Source organism: Panthera pardus, unplaced genomic scaffold (assembly GCF_024362965.1).
Source record: "Panthera pardus isolate Hobbes unplaced genomic scaffold, ASM2436296v1 HiC_scaffold_24, whole genome shotgun sequence".
In the NCBI taxonomy this organism is placed as follows: domain Eukaryota; kingdom Metazoa; phylum Chordata; class Mammalia; order Carnivora; family Felidae; genus Panthera; species Panthera pardus.
Genome location: NW_026526810.1, coordinates 97,794,149 through 97,819,793, shown reverse-complemented (window position 1 = coordinate 97,819,793; position 25,645 = coordinate 97,794,149). Strand labels below are relative to the sequence as shown.

Below are 25,645 nucleotides of genomic sequence, written 5' to 3'. Positions count from 1 at the left end.
CATTTCTAGGTATTTATCCAGGAGAAATGAAAACATATGTCCACAACATGACTTGAACAAGAATATTCATTGCAACTTTTTTTTATGTACTGACAACTGGAAACAGCCCCGCCCCAAAACTGGAAGACTGGAAGAACAGAATGGAATATTCATGCAATGGAATTCTATCCAACAATAAGAAGGAACAAACTACTGAAACAGACAACAAAAGAATCTCAAAAACATGCTGGATGAAAGAGACTTTACACAAAGGAAGCAAAGTGCATGAGTCTATTTCTATGAAGTGCTAAAACAGGTAAACCTAATCTATGGGAGGAAATAGAGCACTAGCTGCTGCTGAGGGAATAGAGGTAGGTATTGACTGAGCAGGGAACTTTCTAGGTGATGCCAATGTTTTATATCTTGATAGGGGTTTGGTTACCCAGATGTATGCATTTGTCAACTCACAAATATACACTAATGATACGTGCGTTTCATTGTATGCAAGTTTTATGTTACGAGGGAAAAAAAATGCTTTATGCCCCCAAGAGAGAAGCAACTATACATAAAGCAAATATTAAAAAAGAAAAATAAAATAAAAACTAAACAAATATTGAAGTCTAGTTATTGATATACATAACGAAGCAATTAGGGGTTAGGGTACAGACATCTGCAATTTACTTTGAAATGTGTCAAAAATGAGACGAATAGATGGATAGATATATGATAAAGCAAGTATCATAATATGTTAATAGAACCTAGGTAGGGATTTACAGGTGTTCACTGTAAAAACCTTTCTACTTTCATGTAGGCTTTTAATTTTTCATTAAAAATGTTGCGAAGGTGCTTTTATTTTAGAAGACATCGATTCAAGGGGCACCTGGGTGGCTTAGTCAGTTAAGCGTCTGACTTCGGCTCAGGTCATGATCTCACAGTCTGTGAGTTCAAGCCCCATGTGGGGCTCTGTGCTGACAGCTCAGAGCCTGGAGCCTGCTTCGGATTCTGTGTCTCCTTTTCTCTCTGCCCCTTCCTCACTCACTCTCTGTCTCTCTCTGTCTCTCAAAAAATGAATAAACGTTAAAAAAAAATTAAAACACGACATGGATTCAAGTCAAAGGATGGAAGCTTAATCTCGCAACTGCCACAGCCGGTTTCTCTGGGTGGGTCAGAGGCCAGCTGGAAAGTGAAGACCCCGATGAAAGTATCAGGGGTGGGGGAATGTAGGGTGCATGGTGGGAAGAGCAGGGGTGCCGAATATATCAGGACAAGGCTTCCCTTTCTTGCTCAATCCGGTATTCGGCAGACCAAATGAAATCCAACAGCTGAATATTCCATAGACTGAGCACTTCCCCATTAGCTCTGAAACTTAGACCTAGCAGGACAGTCTGTGGGCAACTCAAACAAATAAATTAGCTAGCAGGTCTTTGCAGGGGTGAGCAGTAAGTGGTCTACATGTGCAGAGCAGAGTGGAGCAGGGGGGGTCTTCTTCCTCCTTCCTGTGGCACAGACAGGCAAAGCTACTGTGAAAATAAACAAATGGATCTGTGGGGTTGAGGGGCTGTTTGGCTATGCTTGGGCTAAGCCCCCTGCCCTCTGATCCCACAATGTTTGTGGAGCCTATGTTACTGTCTAGCAACAGGGTCTATTTTTCTATCCCATGGCACTGGTGGATGCAGCTGTCTGTGGCTGATTTATAGGAGGAAGTCACCAGTAGGAGCCCCAGGAGGCTCTCACAGCCCCCATCTTCATTTTCACTTCCCAGTTCACAAGCAGCCATGGGAACTCAGGGGTGGGGTACTCAGTGAACTGAGGGGTGTTGGGGGCTTTATCCTTCAGGGAGGCACCCCTCACTCCCAAAGAAGCCCCAGAAGGCTGTCAGACTAGTCATTTTCTCTGCAACTGATTGGATTTAGATACTGTTTGCCATGCACATTTTTCATTGTTCTTCGTCTCTAGCTCTAGAGATGCTATTTCCCCCTTCAGGGGAGGGTTTAGAGGTGGGGCTTGGGATAAAAATGGACATCTTTTTTCTTCAGTTTATTAAAGTAGCACTCTTCTACGTTTGTGTACCTTAATGGAAGCAGTCCTGCCTTCCAAATACGTACGTAAGTATACAAAGAATCCAGAGTCTTTCCAAGAGGGGCAACCACAGAGAAAACACTTTCCATCCATTGTTCTGTGCAATGCTTGCCATAGCCTATAGAATGGGTAGTATCATCTCCAGTTTACTGCTGGGGAAACTAATGCCCAGACAGGTTGAGCGATCTTCATGAGATGCACAGTTAGAAAGCTTTAGAGCTTTCTGTCTGACTCCAAGTTCCACAGTGTGAAAAGCGATTACCCACCATTCAGACTGGGAGACACTTTCACCCATATTGTTTATTTTATATCCATGGTAGAAGCCAATCAAGTAAATCCTCATTATCATAAACTCCCTGAGATTTCTCTCTCAGGCTGAACTTCAAGAGCCAGTAACCCTAACAGCATTGATGTGGCAGGCTTTATATACGATGTGGCCCAGTCAGATGAGCCTCTGACCTTTGATATCAGCTCAGGTTGTGATCTTGTGGTTGTGAGATCAAGCCCCACATTGGGCTCTGTGCTGACAGCACAGAGCTTGCTTGGGATTCTTTCTCTCCCTCTCTCTCTGTCCCTTCCCTGCTCGTGCCCTCTCTCTCTTTCTCAAAATAAATAAATAAATTTTAAGAAAATAAATATAATGGGGTACCTAGGTGGCTCAGTCATTTAAGCATCCAACTTTGGCTCAGATCATGATCTCATGGCTGATGAGTTCAAGCCCTGCATCAGGTTCTGTGCTGACAGCTCAGAGCCTGGAACCTGCTTCAGATTCTGTGTCTCCTTCCCTCCCTTCCCCTTCCCCACTCACTCACTCTCTCTCTCAAAAAGAAGTAAACATTTAAAAAATAATAATAAAACTAAAAATACTGATTATACTGAAAGCCATCACTAGGTATGAATCTGGCCTAAACTGTGAGCTGCAGTTTATGCCCCAATTTTGCCCCCCAAACCCCATCAAAACCCCTGAATCATTAGCACCTTACCAAACCCCAGGAAAAAGTCCAAGGCTAGCCCTAAGTCATGACTCTTGAGAAGCTAAGTAGCTCTCCAGAGCTTCCTTGAACACCAAATAAGGAGATTATACATGTTTTAATCTTTAATCTTTGTATATATAATTTATAACTTAATATTAATAACTTAACAGTAATTTTAGTTATAGTAATAACTTTAAGTAATTTATAACTTAAATAATTTAATATATTATTTAATTCTTATCACCACCCTACAAGGCAGATACCATGATCATTTTACAGATAAAGTAACTGAGGCCCAGAGACGTGAAGAAATGTCCAGCAGCCAGGGGTGCCAAGATTCACATCCAGGTCTGTCTCTCTCCTAAAGGAATCTAATAACCATGGTGTAGCAATTCCATTCTCAGACCTGTCATTGCCATGCTATACTTCTTCCTACAGGTTTCCCTTCCCCCTCTGCTATATATGAGTATCCACTGGAGAATGTGGGAGGAGCTAAAAGTGGAGGCAGGTGATAAGCATGTCTCAGCAATAGACTGGAGCCTGGAGGTAACTGCTGGGCTCGAGGGGATGGAGAGGAGGAATCTGTGAGTGAGCATAGATTTCCAGGTTGATGGCCTCCCATAGGGTATCCCATCTTTTCACAAATACTGCAAAGCAGTAAATCCCTAACCACAAGAACACTCAGATAGCCTGTGGTCTTCTTCAGCTGGCCCACCGATGAATTTTCTTGGGTCTTTTAACTGAATTAAACTTCAACAATTAAAAATGAGATTTCACATTAAAAGCCCAATTTCTAGCTTCTCTCAAGAAATCAGAAGATTCAGCAAGACAAATCTCATGTTCCCAAATGGCCAGGTCCAGCTGAACCGACAGTAATGGCTGCGTGCCAGGATCTACATTCTCCAGTTTGCCCAGCATCACCACCATGTGCTCGTCTTTCCCCAGGGTCACCACCATGTCCCAGTCTTTCCCAGATATTCAGACATTTACTTGGCTCCAGGAGCTTTTGAGTTGGCAACCTCTACATATGTACCAAGAAGCAAATATTCATTCAACAAGCATCTTAGGCCCTTGGCTGGCAAGGCATAAGCTGCTACCAGGGATACGAGAAATATGATATGGCTTCTGCTTCCCAGAGAGTATGGTCTAGTGGGAGATATGAGTGAACATGCCCCCTAGAACATGAGCTCCCCAGGACAGGAACTATATCTATTCTGTTCACAGTTGTCTCTAGCACCTAGAAAGTACCAAGCATACAGATGCCCATTACTTATTGTTGAATGGAAGGAAGGATAGAACAAAGGAAAGAGAGAATGAGAAGAGGGAGGGAGAGAGTCAGGCAGGCTGCTTCAGTCCCTTCTAGAACATTAAGCAAGAGATGACAGGGAGTTTGGCATGCAGGGCAGCCAGTGATTAAAGCCACAGAGAAGTGATACTAAGTGCTCTAGGAATACAGAGGAAGAATTTTTCTATGTGGCATGACCAAGGAAGGCTTTTCAGAAGAAAAGAGGCTTACTGGATGTTTAGAAACACTCCTGATATTTAAATATTTGCCCTCTCTTTAGTAACCTGGATTGACTTGTCGAGATTGCTTCATCTCAAAAGAGAAGGTCCAGGTCTAAAGCCCACAGACTGCTCAAATATGCTCCCTCCATCAGAACAGACTCTGGCCAGGAGGAGCATTGGATGGACCCCAGGCTGCTGTTCCCATGAGTCACAGGGGCAGCCAGACCACAAGCTACTACAATGGTAGTCTGTGCAAAGAAACCTATCTGGTCCCAAGGCTCAGGAGGTGGGAGTGGGAGCAGCCTTTATTTCAAAGTGGACCATGCAGAAGCTCCCGGTTTAGTACAGTGAAGTGCACTGACCTCAGATTTCTGATTGTTCTGTGGACAATTCTCTTGTTTCACCCTGAGCCATTCAGTGACGCACACGGGCCTCTAGCCACCTCTGCCTCTCGCCTGGTCTTCTGGAGCTTCTGTCACACAGGGCCTCACTCTCTCTCCCCAAGGTAGGAGAATATGCGTCTGTTCAATATCTGAGGTCTTGATTCAAGTCCAACAACACACTGGGCTTTCCTGAGGACTCCTGGTAAGAAGACACTACTTATCTCCATTAACCTCTGACCCAGCTAAGATGAAACAGCTTCCATCTGCAGGCCTGAGTGCCCTTGTCCCTGAACTGAAGCTAAATAAAGTATGAGGGAGGGGGCAGGAACCTGGAACCTGGAGTGGCCCCAGACTCGCTGCCTTCATCCCCAGGGAACGGCTGCCCCCTCCCTCTTGGGTATATACAGCCCAGAGCCTGTTAATAGATGATGCCTTGGGAATCCCTCCAGGTGGCCTCGGGGTTAAGAACTACATCTGGAGGAAGCAGTGCCTCCTAGGAAGATGGAAGGGCCATAAACCCTCAAAGACCGTCCATTTGATTTATGTAATAATCATGGGAATGTTCATCTCCAACGGCAAAGCCATTCATCCAAAACTCCAGCCTCCTCTGTCTCCACACCTGACTTTCATTGGCTGTTCCCATGAGCTGTGAGCCAGGCTTTTTACGTGCAGCATCCCATTTAATTCCTTCACAAGCCAGAGAGCCATATATTCTCAGGATGCTCTGTTTACAGATGAGGAAACAGAAGCTCAGAGAGATCAAGTGACTTGCTCAAAATTACAACTACTGGTTGCTGAGTTGTTCACAAGAGTGGCCCAGCTTAGAGCATACCATGTCTGCCTGACCCCAAAGTCTATGCTTTTCACCCCTGTTCCACACTTCCCCAGCAATCACACCGCGAAGTGCCTATTTGGTTAAAAAGAAAAAAGTCCAGTTCATCCAGAGGCTACGATGATCCTGCTCTTCAGTTCTTTTATTGAAATCTTAATTTACAGGGCAGGAGAATAGGAAATGTTGTATTATCTGCCCTCTGAGAACTGTACTTCACTCCAGTTAATACTAGATGCCTGCTCGGAGGCATCACAATCCCAGACTTCAAGCTATACTACAAAGCTGTAATCATCAAGACAGTATGGTACTGGCACAAGAACAGACACTCAGATCACTGGAATAGAGTAGAGGGCCCAGAAATGGACCCACAAACGTATGGCCAACTAATCTTTGACAAAGCAGGAAAGAATATCTAATGGAATAAAGACAGTCTCTTTAGCAAGTGGTGCTGGGAAAACTGGACAGCAACATGCAGAAAAATGAACCTGGACCACTTTCTTACACCATACACAAAAATAAACTCAAAGTGGATGAAAGACCTCAGTGTAAGACAGGAAGCCATCAAAATCCTCAAGGAGAAAGCAGGCAAAACCCTCTTTGATCTTGATCGCAGCAACTTCTTACTCAACACATCTCCGGAAGCAAGGGAAACAAAAGCAAAAATGAACTACTGGGACCTCATCAAAATAAAAAGCTTCTGCACAATGAAGGAAACAATCAGCAAAACTAAAAGGCAACCAACAGAATGGGAGAAGATATTTGCAAATGACATATCAGATAAAGGGTTAGTATCCAAAATCTACAAAGAACTTATCAAACTCAACACCCAAAAAACAAATAATCCAGTGAAGAAATGGGCAAAAGACATGATTAGACACTTCTCCAAAGAACACATCCAGATGGCCAACCGACACATGAAAAATGCTCCACATCACTCATCATCAGGGAAATACAAATCAAGACCACAATGAGATACCACCTTACACCTGTCAGAATGGCTAACTCAGGCAACAACAGATGTTGGCGAGGATGCAGAGAAAGAGGACCTCTTTTGCATTGTCGGTGGGGATGCAAGCTGGTGCAGCCACTCTGGAAAACAGTATGGAGGTTCCTCAAAAAACTAAAAATAGAACTACCCTACGACCCAGCAATTGCACTAGTAGGCATTTATCCAAGGGATACAGGTGTGCTGTTTTGAAGGGACACATGCACCCCCATGTTTATAGCAGCACTATCAACAGTAGCCAAAGTATGGAAAGAGCCCAAATGTCCATTGAAGGATGAGTGGATAAAGAAGATGTGGTGTATATATACATACAATGGAGTATTACTCGGCAATCAAAAAGAATGAAATCTTGCCATTTGCAACTACGTGGATGGAACTGGAGGGTATTATGCTAAGTGAAATTAGTCAGTCAGAGAAAGACAAAAATTATATGACTTCACTCCTATGAGGACTTTAAGAGACAAAACAGATGAACATAAGGGAAAGGAAACAAAAATAATATAAAAACAGGGAGGGGGACAAAACAGAAGAGACTCATAAATATGGAGAACAAACTGAGGGTTGCTGGAGAGGTTGTGGGAGGGGAGATGGGCTAAATGGGTAAGGGGCATTAAGGAATCTACTCCAGAAATCATTGCTTCATTATATGCTGACTAATCTGGATGTAAATTTTAAAAAACAAAAAATAAAGGTAAAAAATATATATATTATATGCCTGCTATCTGCCAGGCCATATTATTCCACGCAATACTCACTGTAAATACTACAGGAGGCATCACTAAGTATTAGACAGACCAAGAGTCTGTTTGTATCATTCTCTGAAATTTGTGGATTTTAATTCCCATAAGTAATAATTCTCTTTGAAGACGATACGCAGTGATAATCAGAATGAATTAAAATTAATTTAAATAAAGAGAAATCAACAGTATTTTTTTAATGGTCTGCTGCTTGGTGGAGTTGACCAATCAATGGACTCAAAATGAAAGCAAGGCCACAAATCTGAGACCATAAAATAAGTCTTTTTAAAAGAATAATTTAGGTAAATTTGGATGGGTCCATAAAGAGCCCCTTGGGGGTAAACTATGTCTTATTTGTTTTTATATTCCTAATGCCCAAGATGTAACATGTGCTGAGTGAAGAAGCAAATGAATGAATCATTTGCAGGCTTTTCCAAGCCGAGGCATTTCCTGGGCTATGCCATGAGCATGCTATGCCAACTGCATAGCATATAAGCAAACTTAAATGAATTCATCACGGGAGAAAAATAACCTCTGAGGACTTTCTTCATACTGCCTAGGTACATGGAGGTGTGTTCTCTCATTTAATACAATAAGACTATGAAAGCTCTATCGTGCACCTTGTACAATGAGCAAACTAAGGTTTATAGAGTTTAAATGACTTACCAAAAAGCCCAGATCAAGAAAGCAGCGAAGCCCCAATCCAGACTCGGGTGAAGGCTCTTGAGCGCACTCCCTCTCCCTCACCACACCTTCAAGGAGTTCATGTTTCTCTGCCGAGGAGGATGCTGCAGTGGACCTCCAATTCTGCGAAGAAAGGTAAATGGCAAATCACTTTGCAAAGAAGAGAACTATAACCACTTAAAATGGAAGTGAGGCCACATTGTGACTAAACTGGAAGTTCTTAATCTTTTTGTTTTGAACATCAGCAGCCAGAGGAGAGAGGGCTGGGCACATCCCTGTCGTGCAGTCTGCCCTGTTAGTGCACGATTGGTGGAAAAGCAGACACTAGGAGCCCAGCAGTTAACCTCCTTACTCTCAGATTCTTGCTCTAAAACCAGCAAATAAAGCCCCTCGCTAGCACCTCCACCAGAGACTTTAGAGAAGAAATAAATGAACAAATAGATTCAAAGGGGGCATTATTGCTGTTTGTAACCAATTATAGGTTTGTTTTATCTTTCAGGAGATGAGGAGTATTAGGAGGACACAGATGGGGAAGAAAGTTGAAAGGACATTGTTTTTAAAAATGTGTGTAATTTTCTTTAAATTTAAATTTAAACTCCTTTAAACTCCTTCTTCTAGCTAACCCCAATTGGCTAAAACCAGGTTTTGGTAAAACTAGGCAAGTTTGAACTGTTAGTCCTGTACACGAATTAACAAAAATATTTTATTGTGTGTACCTTATTGCCCAATGCCCATTTTGCTGCCTGCACAATTTCTTTGCAAAAATTTCCAAGGTCCAAAGAGGTTAGAGTGGGAGAGAGCCAAAGCATAAGAGACTGTTAAAAACTGAGAACAAACTGAGGGTTGATGGGGGGTGGGAGGGAGGGGAGGGTGGGTGATGGGTATTGAGGAGGATACCTTTTGGGATGAGCACTGGGTGTTGTACGGAAACCAATTTGACAATAAATTTCATATATTGAAAAAAAAAATTTCCAAGGTCCAATGCAACTGGTTTAATTTGGCCTGTAATTGAGCTTTGCAGACAGCTAAACTCTTTTGAAGTAGGATGGATAAAGAGGGAACCAGGGAAGCAGAGTTCCCTAAAAATCTCTCCATGTGCACAAATTTTTTTCCAGCCTAGTGTGCTCTCTGAACCATTTCCTGCATTTAGCAGGTGGGGCAAGGGCTCATGTGAAGAAGGAAGCACACACATCATGACTCCTCACTGAGAGTCAGCTCCTTTACCCTCTGTTCCTGCTTCCCCTGTTGTGAACATATTTGCTGGATCAAAAATTGAGACACATGGTCTGGACATGAAAAATGAAATTAAGAAAATTAAGAATGCTCCAGAAAATCTAGGACATATGTTCTCCAGAGCTGTAGCAACCTGGCACTGTGTACACAGTAGGTGCCTAATAAATGCCTGCATTGAAAATCACAGCAGCATTCCAAACGGCACTTTGAATTTTCTTCAAAAATCTTATCTGCAGCTAGAATTTTTTCTAAACCCTAAATTCCTTCAGAACCCAGGAGTATGCTGATTTGCTATAGGCCTCTGCTGGGTCCATCCAACTTAAGTACCACTGTTTTCATTTTGAGATTTAAACTAAATCTAAAACTGAAACCTGGGGTAACCAGGTGCCTCAGTCCATTAAGCATCCACCTCTTGATTTCAGCTCAGGTCATGATCTCAGGGTCTTGACTGAGATGGAGTTCTGTGCTGGGCATGGAGCCTGCCTGAGATTCATTCTGTGTGTGTGTGTGTGCGTGTGTGTGTGTGTGTGTGTCTCAAAAAAAACCAAAAACCCAAAACGAAACAAAATAAAACCTGAGGGCTCTCACTTAAATCCTGGGAACTTTAAAATATGGCTAAAGATGCAATATATTCTTTTCCACTTGAAAAATAAATAACTGGTTTGATAAGTAAAGTGCTACTCCAAACATACAACAGTAAAATGCCCCCAATGAAGTATTAACTGTTGGTGTGTTTAGATAAGAAATACATCGAGTCAAAATCAAGCTGCAATTACAGGACTTCAAAGCAAAATAATTTGGCTCGGCAATGTTCGCTCTAATCTCACATCAAAAGCAGCTGTATCATACTCAGCTTATGAAAAGAAAACAATTCTTTTGAACCGATGTGAAGCATGGGAAAACAAGGATAATATTTCCTGAAAACTTCAGGGAAATAGAGTCACACGTGGAACACACAGAGAATTTCAGAACTTTCTAAAAATATAAGATGCCTAGAAACACTACATTTCATGAAACAAGAACAAGCGTAAAAACCCCAAAGGGAACATCCAATTTTCATTTTTAAGACTTCTAGAAGAGCATTCATATGAAAGAAATCACTGTAGCTAAGATTCGTCCTGGACACCTGGGGATGGAGAGATGAGACACAGAGGTGAAGAAGGGTGAAATCCTAAAATTCATCCAACGAATCCCATTCTCTGGACTACAAAGTAGACCAGTACTTCTCACGCTTTAATGGGAAGGAAACCTTTTAAATGCGGAGTATGGTTCAGTAGGTCAGGGGCAGGGCCTGGGAGTCAGCATTTCTAACAACCTTCCAGATAATGCCACTACGGCTGGTTCACGGACCACACTTTGAGCAGCAAGGATGTAAAACTTCTGACCTCTGAATCCCATACATCAATCACTCCTTGCAAAAAGCCAGCAGCCTAACTAGATAAAATGTGGCACAGTGTGCAACCCGGAGGAGGTAAGGGGTATTTTCATGTGTTAAATGACCTCCCTTAGAGCCAACACAACAATATAAAGCAAAACAAAAGCAGAATTTCAATGGCAAAGACCAGCTCATTAAAAGCATATCATTAGAGAGATTTAGATAAAAGGCAACTGAAGCCGGCTGAAGAGGGTGCTGGAGCTTTTACCTGAAGCTTTTGATTTCTCTGTAAAGTTTGGTGAAGAGGGGCGCCTGGGTGGCTCAGTCGGTTAAGTGACCGACTTTGGCTCGGGTCATGATCTCGCGGTCTGTGAGTTCGAGCCCCGCGTTGTGCTCTGTGCTGACAGCTCAGAACCTGCAGCCTGTTTCGGATTCTGTGTCTCCCTCTCTCTGACCCTCCCTTGTTCACGCTCTGTCTCTCCCTGTCTCAAAAATAAATAAATGTTAAAAAAAAATTAAAAAAAAAAAAAAAGTTTGGTGAAGAGTCGCAGAGGGAGGGCAGTCGAACAAGTTGGTAGCCAAAAGTCATTATCCGTCCCAACTTTGACAGATTGAAAAATATCCGTGAATTTGCACCAGAAACAGCTGACTTGGAGAAGATTTCATCATACTTAATGAAGATTTGTAAGTTCGTTATTTATATTATTAGGCTTATATTACATTGATTTGGGATATCCAAGAATCTAGTTCCAACACAAAAGGATCATAAGCTACGAAAATGTATGGGGCCTCACTAGGAAAGTCATCCACTGAAAACAGTCTATTAATCTAAAACTGGTGACAATCACTCAACTAGATACTACTTGTTGGAGACAGACATTTATGGGAGGAGGGGGGAACCTGTTAGTACTTCATTCTTGCTTAACACAGAAATAATAAAATGGGGGAAAAAGTCATTTGAAAAGCAGATATTAGGCCTACATGAGTTCAAGGAGAAATATAATTTTTCAACCTCCAGTGCTGAGGTTATTCTTAGTTTAAGAACAGTAAACAAAACAGCCACTAAAAAAATCTATATTTTGTTGCTGATGCAATAAAATAAAAAACAGCAATAAAAAAAAGCAATATTTTCTCAACAGTCCCCAGCTAAAGCCCACATTAGTCAATGCTATGAGTTGAAAAAAGAGCATGTCTTTGCCAGCAGGTGGTAATGTTCAATTTTTCAAGAGAACAACTGTATGTTAGTGAAGGAAAATGTCAGCATATAATTTTATTACAGAAGGTTCTCCCACACATTTGCCTTGGTCCTTATAACTCTAGCATCAAATTTCAGAAGGGTCATTGGTCAAAACACTGCCTTCTTTGGGGGCACCTGGGTGGTTCAGTCAGTTAAGCCTCCAACTCTTGGTTTTGGCTCAGGCCATGATCTCATAGTGCCTGAGGTCAAGTCCCACATCAGCCTCTGTGCTGATGGCGTGGAGCCTGCTTGGGATTCTCTATCTCCCTCTCTCTCTCTCTGCCCCTCCCCTGCTCTCACTCTGTCTCTCTCAAAAACAAATAAACATTTTTTCTTGCCTCATGAAGAACTCATTTCCAGCGAGAAGTGAGATCTGGAAAATGAGTATGGTATAAAGAACTGAGCGGAGACTGGGAGATGCTGGAGACCCACTAGAGAGTGCCTCAGTGAGGGCAGGAGTTCTGTCTGGTTAGATCACCAAAGTGGCCACATCACAGAGAACGGTGCATGAATGTGTAAACCCAGCTTCGTAAATCTGACCACCGGGCTTTACTTCTCTCATTGGCCAAGTAGGGAGTTAGAACCCAACATGGTCCCTCTCCATTAAGATTCAGTAACGTCCTTCCACCGTTAACATTCCAGGATTTTATGACTATTGCTGTGTATGGCAGAAACTTCACAGGATACGTATTCCCAATGTTAGAATATCCTAAAGATTGGCTTCCTGCTGAAACAGGCAAGATAAACTGGACTAGTCTCCATTTTAACCACTCTTCAACAGACAAGAGATATTCAAGTCCATTTTTAGGCTGGACAAGCGGGAGCCTCCTGCTCTCTAGGCATTCTATGCTAACTTGTGTTTGAGCGCATGAAATGCTTGGCTGAGTCTCTGAATAAGCCTGGACTTCGCAAAGCCTTGGACATCCTTTTTTTCCAGGCCAATGAGGCTAGAATCCAAGGAATTTCCCAAAGGGAGCTCCTCTGCTGAAGCTATACCAAAGACTATACCCCCAAATAGTCATGCAGTTGCCCATGTATACATTGCTCCTGCATCAAGTCCCAGAAAGCCTTCCCCAACCTCTCTGACTAGTCACATCTCCATATCAGGAGCGCTTATGCCCCGTACCCCTCCCTTGTATGGCACTTAGCCCAAGGGAAATTGCACAGTTTTGTGCTTATTTGAGTATACTAGACTCCAGCTTCATGGGCTCATCATCCATGACTACTGTTGCTTACCATTGTCTGCCCAGCATTTAGCATTTGGCACATGTTAGACACCTAACAAACACTGAATGAGTAAGTGAATGATTTAAGTGATCTGCTTAACTAGGGGAAAAAGGGGAAATGCCTAGAACACCTAAATATTCCTTCTAATTTTAATACCAGGAACAAAGCCCTGTGGGCTTTCTATAGAAAGGCAATTTCAAAATCAACCGGGCATCCTTTGTGCCACCAAACTGAAATATAATCCCATGTGCTGTGGTCGGCATCCAGATGCATAACCCACACCATGGCAGGGTAATAGTGAAAACATGTGCTTCAGATCCTTTCAGAGCTGGGTTCAAGCCTTGGCTTTTCCACATGACGGCTCTGTGACCTTGCAGAAATTGCTGAATCTCTCTAAGCCTCAGTCTTTCTTATCTATAAGACTCATTCATAGGACTGTTGGAAAGATGAAATGAGAATATATCCAAAGTGTTTAGCAAAGTGTGGGAAGTATGGAGAGTGTTAGGAAAATGTTAACTCTTCCATGGGGAGCCTGGGTGGCTCAGTCGGTTAAGCGGCCGACTTCAGCTCAGGTCATGATCTCGCTGTTCTTAAGTTCCAGCCCTGCGTCGGGCTCTGTGCTGACAGCTCAGAGCCTGGAGCCTGCTTCGGATTCTGTGTCTCCCTCTCTCTCTGACCCTCCCCTGCTTATGCTTTGTCTCTCTCTGTCTCAAAAATAAATAAAACATTAAATCAAATTGTTTAAAAAAAAAAAAAAAAGAAAATGTTAACTCTTCCCAAATATCATTCATCGTGTCCTGAAATCAAGTGTAGCATCCATACAGCCAGCAGAAAATACTCAAAAATAATGATTCTCAAACATTTTCAATCCTATGACCATTTTCTATCATACCTGGATCTTGCTGTTTTGGTTTGATAATCCTGCAATTCAGTGAGGAACATCTTGGATGAGATCTCATAAATAAATCATTGGCTTATCCCAGAAAGAGAAACTGAGAAATTGTTAAGAGGTGGCATAAGACCCTAGCCAGGGGCCACATAAACATCCCCGTGCTTAAACACCAGGCTGGAAGAACAGAGTGAGACGTTGTGATTGGAAGGTCAGGAGGGCACTTACTTTACTTTGACTTTCTCAGCAGCCCCCGGGGCCCCCACAAATACTGCCCTCTTGATAACAAACTTCCCAACATTCATTTGCCCCCTGTCCTGGGCCAATGTGACAGTTCAAACCAGATCCAGTCTCTATCAACTACAACAGAGCATTTGAGGATGGCAAGATTAGTAAACTTCAAAAGGTTAGAAGGACTTGATAAGCCAAGGGCAGGGGTGGGGATATTTATTTAAAAGCTTACAGTGCCTGAAATATTCCATTTGAGGCCCCTCATCACCCCCTACCCCCCCCCCCCCACCTTCTTTCCCCTTGACCTTTCTGCGACCCTCTCTCAGCTCTGGAGGCTTCTTGCCTTGGGTCAGCTGCATTTCCAGACATAATGCCTTTTTTTTTTTTTTTTTTTTTTTTTTTTTTGCCTAGTTAAGGTTCCAGAGACATCCCTCTCCTCAGGGTCCCTTGAGGGTTTAAAAAAGGAGATCAACATTTACATTGGTAAAATACACTCAGCTGTGGGGAGGGTTTAATCTTTTTTACAACCTTCCCCTGCAGCTGTGCTGTCCGCTTACCCCCCACTGGCCCTCTGCCTTCCTGGAAATAGCTCTCCCCACACAGCACTGATCCCAGCCTCACTAAATATAGTTAAACCGAGATCTCTCAGAAGTCTCCTAACCAGATGGGATAACTTCAGTGGGGTCAATGCATCCAGGAAAAGAGCATAAGGACGGACAGAAGGGGACCTCCTCGTGAAAATAAAGCCCTACTAAATGATCCTGTCTGCTCAGGGAGGGGCATACAGAGAGAAGCACCAGGGTTAGGGAGAGGTGGAAGATTCTTTGGTGGGAGCCATCAGGAGGGGAAATAGTCTTTCCTGACATTCCTCCCTGAAGCAACCAAACTAAATTCCTACAGCCTTTCCCTCCCTCTTTTGTATTAATTTTTTCAAAAATATGTAGGAAATAGAGAATGAATCAGCCCAAAAAAGTTCCTGGGCAACAATTCAGATCCAACTGGGCCTCTTTCACAAGTCGAAAGAAGAAACAAGAACAAAGGAGAGAAATGGTTTGTTTAAGGGGGAAAAAAAATGTTCCTTAAAAATACAACCTTAAAGTCACTCAGAGGTCTACTTTAAGTATGCTTTAGGAAATAAGGAAACCTGGCATCACAAAAATAATTTTTTTGCCCACAAAGCTTAGAGGGGGCCCTTACCACATCCAGAATAGAATTCCACATTATCACCATTCAAAACCCTACATGCTCACCTTTGGATTCTGGGTCATGACCTGAATTTTCCTGTTACAATGGCAAGCTGTGGTTTACCATTCAACTTTTAAGGAGTCACAGAATGAAATAACGATTTAGAAAAGATTAAAGTACAGCATGAAGACAGCGAGCTAGGTGAGCAACACAAAGATGGATAAAAAAGTAGCGGCATATTCACACAATGTAAATTACAGCAGTTAAAATATTATGGACTACGTGTTTCAACACGGATAAATCCCCAGAACAGAATGTTGAACAAAATAAGCAAAGTATGGGAATCATACAGTCTGATGCTATTTATGTCAAGTTTAAAAACATGCAAAATTTGACTGTACACTATTTACAGATAAGTACATATATTTATAGATACATATGTAAAGTATAAAATGTGTGGAAACAAATGATGAATGCCAAAGTCGGAGTAGTGTTTTCCTCTGGGGAAGAAGGAGGGGGAAGGAATCCTCAGGGCACTTCACTGTACCTGTTTCATTTCTCTTAAAGGTGATGTGAAACAGATATGGCAAAAAAAATAAAAAATAAAAAAAAATAACAAGGATTTGAGGAGCTTCGGTGAGTAAGTGTTCGTTAGTGTGTGTTTAGTGTTTTACTGCATGCTTGAGACATTTCATCATAAATATGTTAAGAATCTCAGGCAAGAGTCTTCATATGAAAGTCCGTGCACAACTTCAGACACCCACTGAGTTCAATTATAGGACTTCCTGTACTTCCCCAAATATCTTCAAGGACCTCAGATAGGGCCTCTGTGGTGCGAGGGCTGCAATCTTCATCCTAGCACAACCCTAACCAGCCTTGGGTGCGGGAATGCCTTTTTAAGGCACTTGTGAAATCATTTCATCTGAAGGAGTCACGAAAAAGCAAGCATTAGGTATCTAAAAGCTTCCATTAGGAATTCTTAGGAGGAAATGGAATTTAACAAGCCTCCTTCAGACTAAAACATGGATACTTGCAAACCTGGTCTTTTGTCAATTCCACTACTGGGAGAGGCTGGCTCTCTCCCCAGCTTGGATGCCTAGTGAGTGACATAATCTTGGGTAAAACCATTCACGTCCCTGGGCCTCAGCTACTTCATCTGGGCCTAGAAGACCTTTCATGGCTAAGTTTGAGAATCTATGGTTCAAACTGGAGAATTAAGAAAACAAGGCAGATGTGGGAAGGTAACAAACGCTACCTCCCAACTATAATTTATTCTAAGTGTGCTGGCATCTCTTCATAGGTGGCCCTAACCCTCAAACACACACCTATCTCCCCCACAAGGCTTCCATAGCTCAATCGTCACCGACGGACACTCCTTCAGATTAAATGCCACGTTAAAATGCAAACGATACCTGTGACCACAATCACAACTTAGCCTCAGCAACGTGGATTATCTCTTCATTCACACACAACCACTTTTAACATAGGTGAGAAAACTTCAGTGATTTGCCCAAGAAAACACGGTTCTTGAAGGGGAAACCCAGGTTTCAAGGCCAAATCGTCAAGATTTCAAGCTTAGGTCCTTTTCAGGACAAAGCACTTGCCTCAGATTAGCATTAAGAGGTGACAGAATCCCAGAAGAAAGCAAGAGTTAGGGGGCAGGGAAGGATGGACAAGGAGATGCGAAGATGCATCTGTAGGAGAGTGAAAGGCACTGAAAATCCCTTTGTCCCCCTTTGTCATTTTGTGTAAGGCCAGTTCCCTTCACAACCTTAGGGGTTTCAACATGGCACAAATCATCATGGGTCTGGAAACAAGCTACTGAGGTGTGCAAGACTGTTATTTCTATTCCGAGTCTTCTGACTACAGGCAAGCAACTGTGCAACCCAGGAGAGAGGATTTGTGTCAATCACTATGTGCAGCCCCTTGGCATTGTAAGTGATCAGTGAACGATAGCAATGATTAAAGTGTGGATGACAACGACGGTGCGGACCAAATCAAGAAATGACCCAAGGTCACTCCAAAACATTGTATAGAAAATGCTACCCAACTTCATCAATAAAAAAAAAAAAAGAAGAAGAAGAAAAGAAAATGTCATACAATCTGACAGGTGCACCAATGGCCTTTCATTTATTCATGATATTTTCAACAGTTAAAACTGTTTTAACACGATTCAGTCTCTTTCCCTGTCCAAAGTGCTAGGTTCAAACAGGTTTGCTCGGCAAACATAATCCTCCCTGTCTCTTTTCTAAAGGATTTTTAATCCCTAAGAGAAACAACAGCAAATAAGCAGAGGGGCCTTCTCCAAGTTTCATCCCATTGGTCAATCAACCTTATTTGTAAGAAGAAAATAAAAGAAAGGGATAGACTAACAGGTACTTCCACATATTAAGCAAATTAAATGGACACTTTAAATAGGAAAATAAAGTGTTTGTATTCCTTTCATTAGGGAAACTCACAATATTATATTGCGAATGCCTATTATAAAGCAAAGATTTTCTTTCACCTCCCTGGGATGTCCCTTATAACAGGAGTTGTACGTTAGGTTCCTTACAAAATCTCACAATACTAAGGTGTTTTCTCATTTATTTTATTTTGAATTTCAAAGTGCTTTGAGAGTAAGGCACAAAAGCCCTAAAACAACCCCAGTCCATGATTGTTTGGGGGTACTTACAGATGTCAGTGTAGAATTGGTTAAAAAAAGGAAACAAAAGAAATGTAACCCAAATTTAGTCATTTGTTCTCGTAGGTAAAGACTTACATTTGCAACTACTGAATGTAGTTAACAATAAGCCAACAAGCCTTTAAAAGTAACTTTTAAAAGTAGGACCTTAGGTAGTTACATTTTAGAGATCACAAGTACATACCTACATGACCATAAAAATTCAACTACCTAATGTTAGCCAAATAAATACTTGTTGCTTGGCACAGTGGTTCTTATGACCACATTAAACAGGTACTCAAAAGTGCTATTTTTCAAATAACTTAGAAGTAAGAATTATGAGCTCTGAAAGCTGTATCAGGTCACCGAAGCAGAAATCACTCACACACACACACACACACACACACACACACACACACACACAAATACATGTAAAGAGAAAATAAATAAAATTATTTTTGGAAACTGGGAATGGAAAAAGTAATATTTCTGTTTTATTATTTTAGACATATCATCTTAAATATAGATGAGTACTTGTATTAAGTAAATATCAGTTAATATTTAACTAGCTCAACTAACATTCGTGAAAGTATATAAGGAATTTTCAAACTGACCAGATCCCTTTTTTTTGGCTCTTAATTGTCTTTTATTCCTATATTCAGGTATATATAGTATGTAGTAGTTAAGCAAATGGGACTGCACTTAAAAAAACAAACACAAATAAATCATTCATAGCCTTTTTTGGGGGGAAAAAAGAAAACAGAAGCCACTTGCTGGAGCACCTGTGTAAGATGAGCACAGTATCGGAGACCTCAAGCCTTCCTGATTCCAGCATCTCCCCACAGGACTGTCCTTTGAAACACATTATACAATGAGATTTTCTTCCACCAATCTTAAAGGTGGCTGGCTCTGAATTAAACCACCCTTCTCCCGTATCAGGCTAGCAGTAACCTGTAGAGAACAATGAGGCCTGTAGAGAACATTTTGTTGTGTTGTGTTTTATTTCCAACATCCCTAAAAGTCTGAAGAGGGGCACCCAATAACCATGATAAACTGGAGAAGCCAGAATGAATTAAAAATAGCTTATGAAGATTCTGACTCTATGTCATAAAACTCGACTCTATACCGAATCATAGAACTGGAACAAGAAGAAATCCTAGAGATTTTCCAGGAAACACTTCTGATTCAAGGTAGAAAAATGAAAAAAAAAAAAAAATCCCTTCACACATTTTTCTTGTGTTCGAAATAAGGTATTTCCTTTAGTTCCTGAGAAAAGCTTACCAGACATTTTTCCCTAGGCTAAGTAGAACCAAAGCCCCTCTTTCTACTGAGATTAAAATAAAATTAAGTTTAAAGCTCTTAATACTTGCCGATCTTTTTGAGTGAACTGTTAGCTTTGATTTACAGGAAAGGTAGACACATTTTCACACTTCATTGGCATCACTACATCTACAAGACACCTGCAGCTCCTCCCTGACTTCATGTCATATGGTCACCATTTGAGGTCACCCCAACTGAAAATTCAATTCATACTAAATCATCTAGGAGACTATAGCTACAGGCCTGAGAGCTTCACATGAAAGAATCCTTACAATAAAGTGGGTAGTGTGTTATCCTCAAGCTTTTAGTTCTGTTATTGTTTTTAAAGCCAAAAATATATTTACAGATACAAATAGAATTCTATGTGAGATTCTAAAACTTAAAGCATTTCCAATTTTGCTATTTTAAGTCAATAGTGTGTGTGTGCATGCGTGTGTGTGTGTGTGTGTGTGTGTGTGTGTGTGAGTGATAGTTGCAGCTGTAGATTTTCCATGTGATCAGAACTTTTCCAGTCCAACTTTCAACCAATAACAGGGTAGAAGAAAGTGAAATCAGGCTGGTGAATGAACCACTAATTCAAAATTCTTGAAGATAGTAAAGGCAAGGACACAAAAGACGAATGATCGAATACATAGCCCACATCCCATCCCTTTGGGTGATATTCAAACTTGGGTAAATATTGTAGATAAAACTCTAACTTTAGGCACCTTGGGCAACATTCAGGGAAACAGATTCATGTATGAACCTGAAAGTACTGATTTTTAATGAAACAGAAGCTGGTTAAGATGAGATGCAATAAAGGTGAGGAACACAATATATTGAGACTTCTCAAAGAGTATAAGAGTACGAAAGGCGAGTCATAAGGGGTGCCTAGAAAAGAACAGGTTGAGGAAAGAAGTATGGGGAAGATTACTCTAATCGGTGAAAAAGAGACTAAAATTTGAAGCATAGTGTACCTAAGGAATGATTCCAAATGGTTTGGAATCTAAGATCCCAGGAATTAAGTACTTAATGTACCCATGGAAATCAGTTTTCACTGGAACTCATGAGTTGTTTCTGAAATGTATCCAAGAAATGTATTTTCCTTCAGGATGAGGGAATCCATACCCGTAAATGAAGGGGGAGGGGGAAAAATGTGTTATGCTAGGTCACAAAGCTCTACCATGAGCCGTCTTCATGTGTCTTTGTGGGTCTTTGGCTCTTACCTTGGGAATCCTCACACTATGGAAAAGTGGAATTTTCGATGTAAACATCTGGCAGGTGAATGATATGTGGATGTGGCACCAGTTTTGTTCTTATTCATTGGGAAAAGGAAGAACAAAGAACAGAAAATTGACCAATGAGATTCTGATTTCGGCTTTAAGAAAAGTGTGATCCAAAATCTACTGTGGCAAGGGCATTCTCATCCTTCCCTTTGGGGTTGGTCAAATCACAAAAGCTGCAGTGTTGCCTTGATTTAGATGAAGGGAATGTATCTGCTTCTTCCACCAAGCTTTATGCACCATGAGGTCAGTTCCAGCCCATCTGTGAGAACTTAATACTGATTCGTACTGAGCATTAAAAAGTTTTGTTTCATTTTTTTGTTTCATGTTTTCCACTTTAGAGTCAAATTTTTTTATTGCTTGACAAAGGGGGAAATGGTGCCCCTAAGACCAAAAAAATATTTTAAGTCACATTTTCTTTCTTATTACTTCATGTATTACTTAATCATCATTTCTTAATATTTTACATTTTCTTCATAGTTTAACTGTACCTCAAATCATCATCTCAGTTCACATCTTGAACAAGAAGGAAGAACTAAATACATGGGCTTGGAAGTCAGGTAAATCTCTGCTCAAATCTATATCCTGCCACTTATTAGCTATATGATCTTTTCAAGTTAATTAGCCTCTCCAAAGGTAATAGTATCTACTTTACATAGTTATTGTTAAGATTAAAATGAGGAGGAAATGCATTTAGCAGAATGCTCGGCACACAGTAAATATCCAATAAAGTTGTTTAAAAACATTCTTCCTAGGGATGCCTGGGTGGCTCAGTCAGTTAAGCGTCTGACTCTTGATTTCAGCTCAGGTTTGTGAGTTCAAGCCCCACCTCAGGCTCTGCGCTCACAGCACAGAGCTTGCTTGGGATTCTCTCTCTACCCCCCTCTCTCTGCCCCTCCCCTGCTTATATTTGCCCTCTCTCAAAATAAATAAACATTAAAAAAATTCCTCCTATCTTTTTATAGTCACCAGATTGGCAAAAAGTTTAAAGGTTGTCAATACTAAGCATTAACAAGGATATGCACAACACGGACTCCCTTATTTGACTGCAGGAAATATGTAGCAGATTTAAGATAGTGGCCAGAAATTATTGCCCTCTCTTATATTTACCACCAAAAGATTTTGGGGGTCTATGTCCCCTCCCTTTGATTCTGGGCAGGCTCTGTGATTACTTTGACCAATGGGATGTGGCAGAACGGATGCCACGTAAGTTTCTAGGTCCAGACCTGCCACTTCCAAACTCTTAGAACATTCGTTCTTGGGACCCTGAACTACCATATGAGAAGTCAGGCTACCCTGTGGCCACCATTCTGTGACAAGCCCAAGCTATGTGGAAAGGCCCCACAGTACGAGATGCCATGTGAAGACAGTTACCGAAGAGCACCAAGACATAGATACATGAATGAAGAAGCCATTCTAGAAGTGGATGCTCCAGCATCAGCAGCCTCAGCTTACACCATATGAATTAGAGACAAACTGCTCTTCCTAAATTCTTGACCTACAAAATCATCAGCAAAATAATATTGTTGTTTTAAGCCACTCAAGCTGGGGTAGTTTGTTATACAGCATTAGATAACCACGAAAGGATGAAATCAATGCAATCACTTCAGAAAACTATTTGGCATCATTTTATAAAGTTAAACATACATATACTGATGATCCAATGATTCCACTTCTACAGAAACTCTAGCACATAAACGCCACGAAGTAGGAATAAGAATGCTGTTACAAGCATTCGAAACAGAAAAAAGACACAGGAAACAACACAAATGTCCATCAAGGGAGAAACAAATAAAGAAACATGGTATATGCACACACAAAAATGCAACAGCTATCTTTAATGAACTAGGGGAACCCGGGTGGCTCAGTCAGTTAAGCATCTGACTCTTGATTTTGGCTCAGGTCATGATCTCACAGTTTCATGAGTTCAAGGCCCTTGTTGGGCTCTGCACTGATGGCACAGAGATTGCTTAGAATTCTCCCTCTCTCTCTCTGACTCTCTCAAAATAAATAAATAAACTTAAAAAAAAGAAAGAAAAAGAAGATTAATAAACACTAGCTACATATAGGTACCTGGATGGTTCTCAAATCTTAATACTGAGAAAAAAAGATAATATTGAGAGAATAAGGCATGTGATAGAAGAAAATATAGAGTATTATTTCAATTATTCAGAGATCAAGAAAAAGACTAAACATCTTATATATTTACATATACATATGATAAAAATTTTTCAAGCAAAGGAATGAATACATAAAATTCAAAACCATAGTTAGCTCTGGGAGAAGGCATTGGATGTGCTCAGGGAGGGGCACTCACAAACTTCAAAGATATTGGTGATATACTGTTTTATAAAGTAGGTAGAGGTGAAAGGAGGGCTAATTTATTATTCTTTTTTTAAATTTTTTTTTTACGTTTATTTATTTTTGAGAGAGACAGAGACAGAATGTGAGTGGATTAGGGGCAGAGAGAGAGGGAGACACAGAATCCGAAGCAGGCTCCAGGCTCCGAGCTGTCAGAGCAGAGCCCCATGCAGGGCTCGAACTCACAGACCATGAAATCATGACCTGAGCCGAAGTTGGATGCTCAACTGACTGAGCCACCCAGGCGCCCCTATTATTCTTTAAACCAGGGGTTAACAAACTTTTTTTGTAAAGAGCAAGATAGTAAATATTTTAGGGCCACGTATGATCTCTCTTATATCTTCTTTTTTCTTTTTTTTCACGATCCTTTAAAAATGTAAAAACCTTGTCAGCTCCAGGGCCCCCCAAAAAGAGGTCATCAGCAAAATTTGGTCCACAGCCTATAGTTTGCAAACCCCTGCTTTAAACTATTTGTACATGTTATATTATCTTTTGTGTGCATGACATATTTCTCTCTCACAAAAAAGGAAAACAGTGAAACAGGAAGATGGCAGCCACAAATTTTTTTTTAATTTTTTTTAACTTTTATTTTTGAGAGACTGAGAGAGACAGAGCACAAGCAGGGGAGGGGCAGAGAAAGAGGGAGACACAGAATCCGAAGCAGGCTCTAGGCTCTGAGCTGTAGGACAAAGCCTAATGCCGGGCTTGAACCCACGAACCGTGAGATCATGACCTGTGCCAAAGTCAGACACAACCGACTGACCCACCCAGGCACACCTATTATTTACTATTTACTATTATTTACTATCTACTATCTTTTTACAGAGAAAGCATACATATTCCTTCTAACTCAGATCAAAAATCCATCAATTAATCCTCCAGTCTGTTGACAACTCATCTGTACCATTTCACCTTAAAGAAAGACACTCTACCTTTTCTGTTTGTAAAGGGGGAAAAGTCACGTAATCCTCCATTATTCTTGTCCACTGTAGACTTTAAGCAGATTCTAAATGCCAAAGTCAGAATGGTAGTAGTAGTTCTCTATTGCTTGAGTAGGAGGGTGGGAAAAGTCATAGATAAAATGCCAATTTGGCCAAGTAATAGTAATCATTGAATGCTATCATCCAATGAGTGTCTGCTCTCAATTCAGAGCTAACATATCCTGGGCCTCACCATAGGCTGGGCATTGGTCTCACACTGTACATGTAATTTCTTTTTGTTTCTCACAACAATCCTACAAAGTGGGTATTATCATGAACCTGATTTTAGTGTGGTGGCAACTGAGGCACTGAGAGATTAAGTCACTTGCTCAAGGTTACAAGGCTAGGAAGTGACAAAGCCCATATCCACACCCAGGCAGTTGGATCCTGAGCCCACCATCAGCCATGACACTATTCGAGTTGTTAAATACATTTGTCTGCTCACCACAAATGAAGTGGTATTTTTATTCTCATTCTACAGATAAAGAATATGTACTTGGGCCTGACGTTGGTCCAAGAAGCTTGGCTGGAGGCTAGGACTAGAGCTAAGGCTGTTTGTGCTGGTGACATCCCACTTTGGCTTATTTAAGGAGCATTTTACAAGTCTCAGCTTGTCAGTGGTGGGCGAGGAGCTGCTAAGAAAAAAATAGGTAAAATAAGTCAGACTTGTATCCACACGTCTTCATAGTGACAGGGGGCAATCCTTCACCAAGGCCAGATGAAAATAATTATACTCCATCTCCAGGCTCATACTTGGTCTTTGAGGGGAGCGGGCAGAGCATGAAGGTTATTCCTGAAGTAAGGAGGAAATCTAGGTAGCTATGAAATGGAAAAATAATCAGCATTCATCTGATTATAACTAGAATGTGGAAACGTCATTATCATTTATTCAACAAACATTTTTAATCACCCACTATGTGCCAAGACCCATGGTGGATGCTGGGATACAATGGCAAACATGCCACAGTCCCCCTCCAAGGGTTTGGAATATCTCCCCTGGGCCTTCAGTGGAACGTGTTTTTAAAAGAGCAAAAATGGAAGGACATTAGTTCTTTAGTCAAAGGCAGGAGAATGGCAGAGGTATGACTTCGCTGGGGGCCACTCTGCTGGCCATACCAACACTTCCCACCCTGTACCTGGGCAGAAGGCAGAACCACACCCTGCTCTGATGAACTTTCCCTGCAGAATTCTCTCTTGGCAAGAGTTTACAATTGCCTTTTGTCCTGAGGGATAGGGTGGAGATGGGGTAGGCAGAAGAAGGAAGGTGGTTGTCAAGAAAACGGATCCTCAGAAGTGCAGTTTCAGGACCTAAGTGATTCAAAAGTCTCCCTTTTGTATCTCAAGCTCAGGTTACATAAGACTAGCACATCTGCTCTGAATCATTTCTTTCCTCTGTCTACACCCAGCCTGGGCAAACTCTCCAAATTATAATGATCCAGAAGGAGGGCTGAGTTTGTATTTTTCCTATATGGATATTTTGGGGGAAGTGAGAGGAGAAAGGCC

The 25,645-nt window shown here is 41.3% G+C and overlaps 1 long non-coding RNA gene across 1 annotated transcript in view; it reads right to left on the bottom strand.

The window, feature by feature from the left end:
* LOC109268402 (uncharacterized) overlaps nucleotides 1-25,645 on the bottom strand; it is a 302,440-nt gene that overhangs the window by 192,745 nt on the left and 84,050 nt on the right. Inside the window, exon 3 of the long non-coding RNA XR_002080637.2 lies at nucleotides 8,163-8,303. This is a non-coding gene — a long non-coding RNA (uncharacterized LOC109268402). The remainder of the gene's footprint in view (nucleotides 1-8,162; nucleotides 8,304-25,645) is intronic.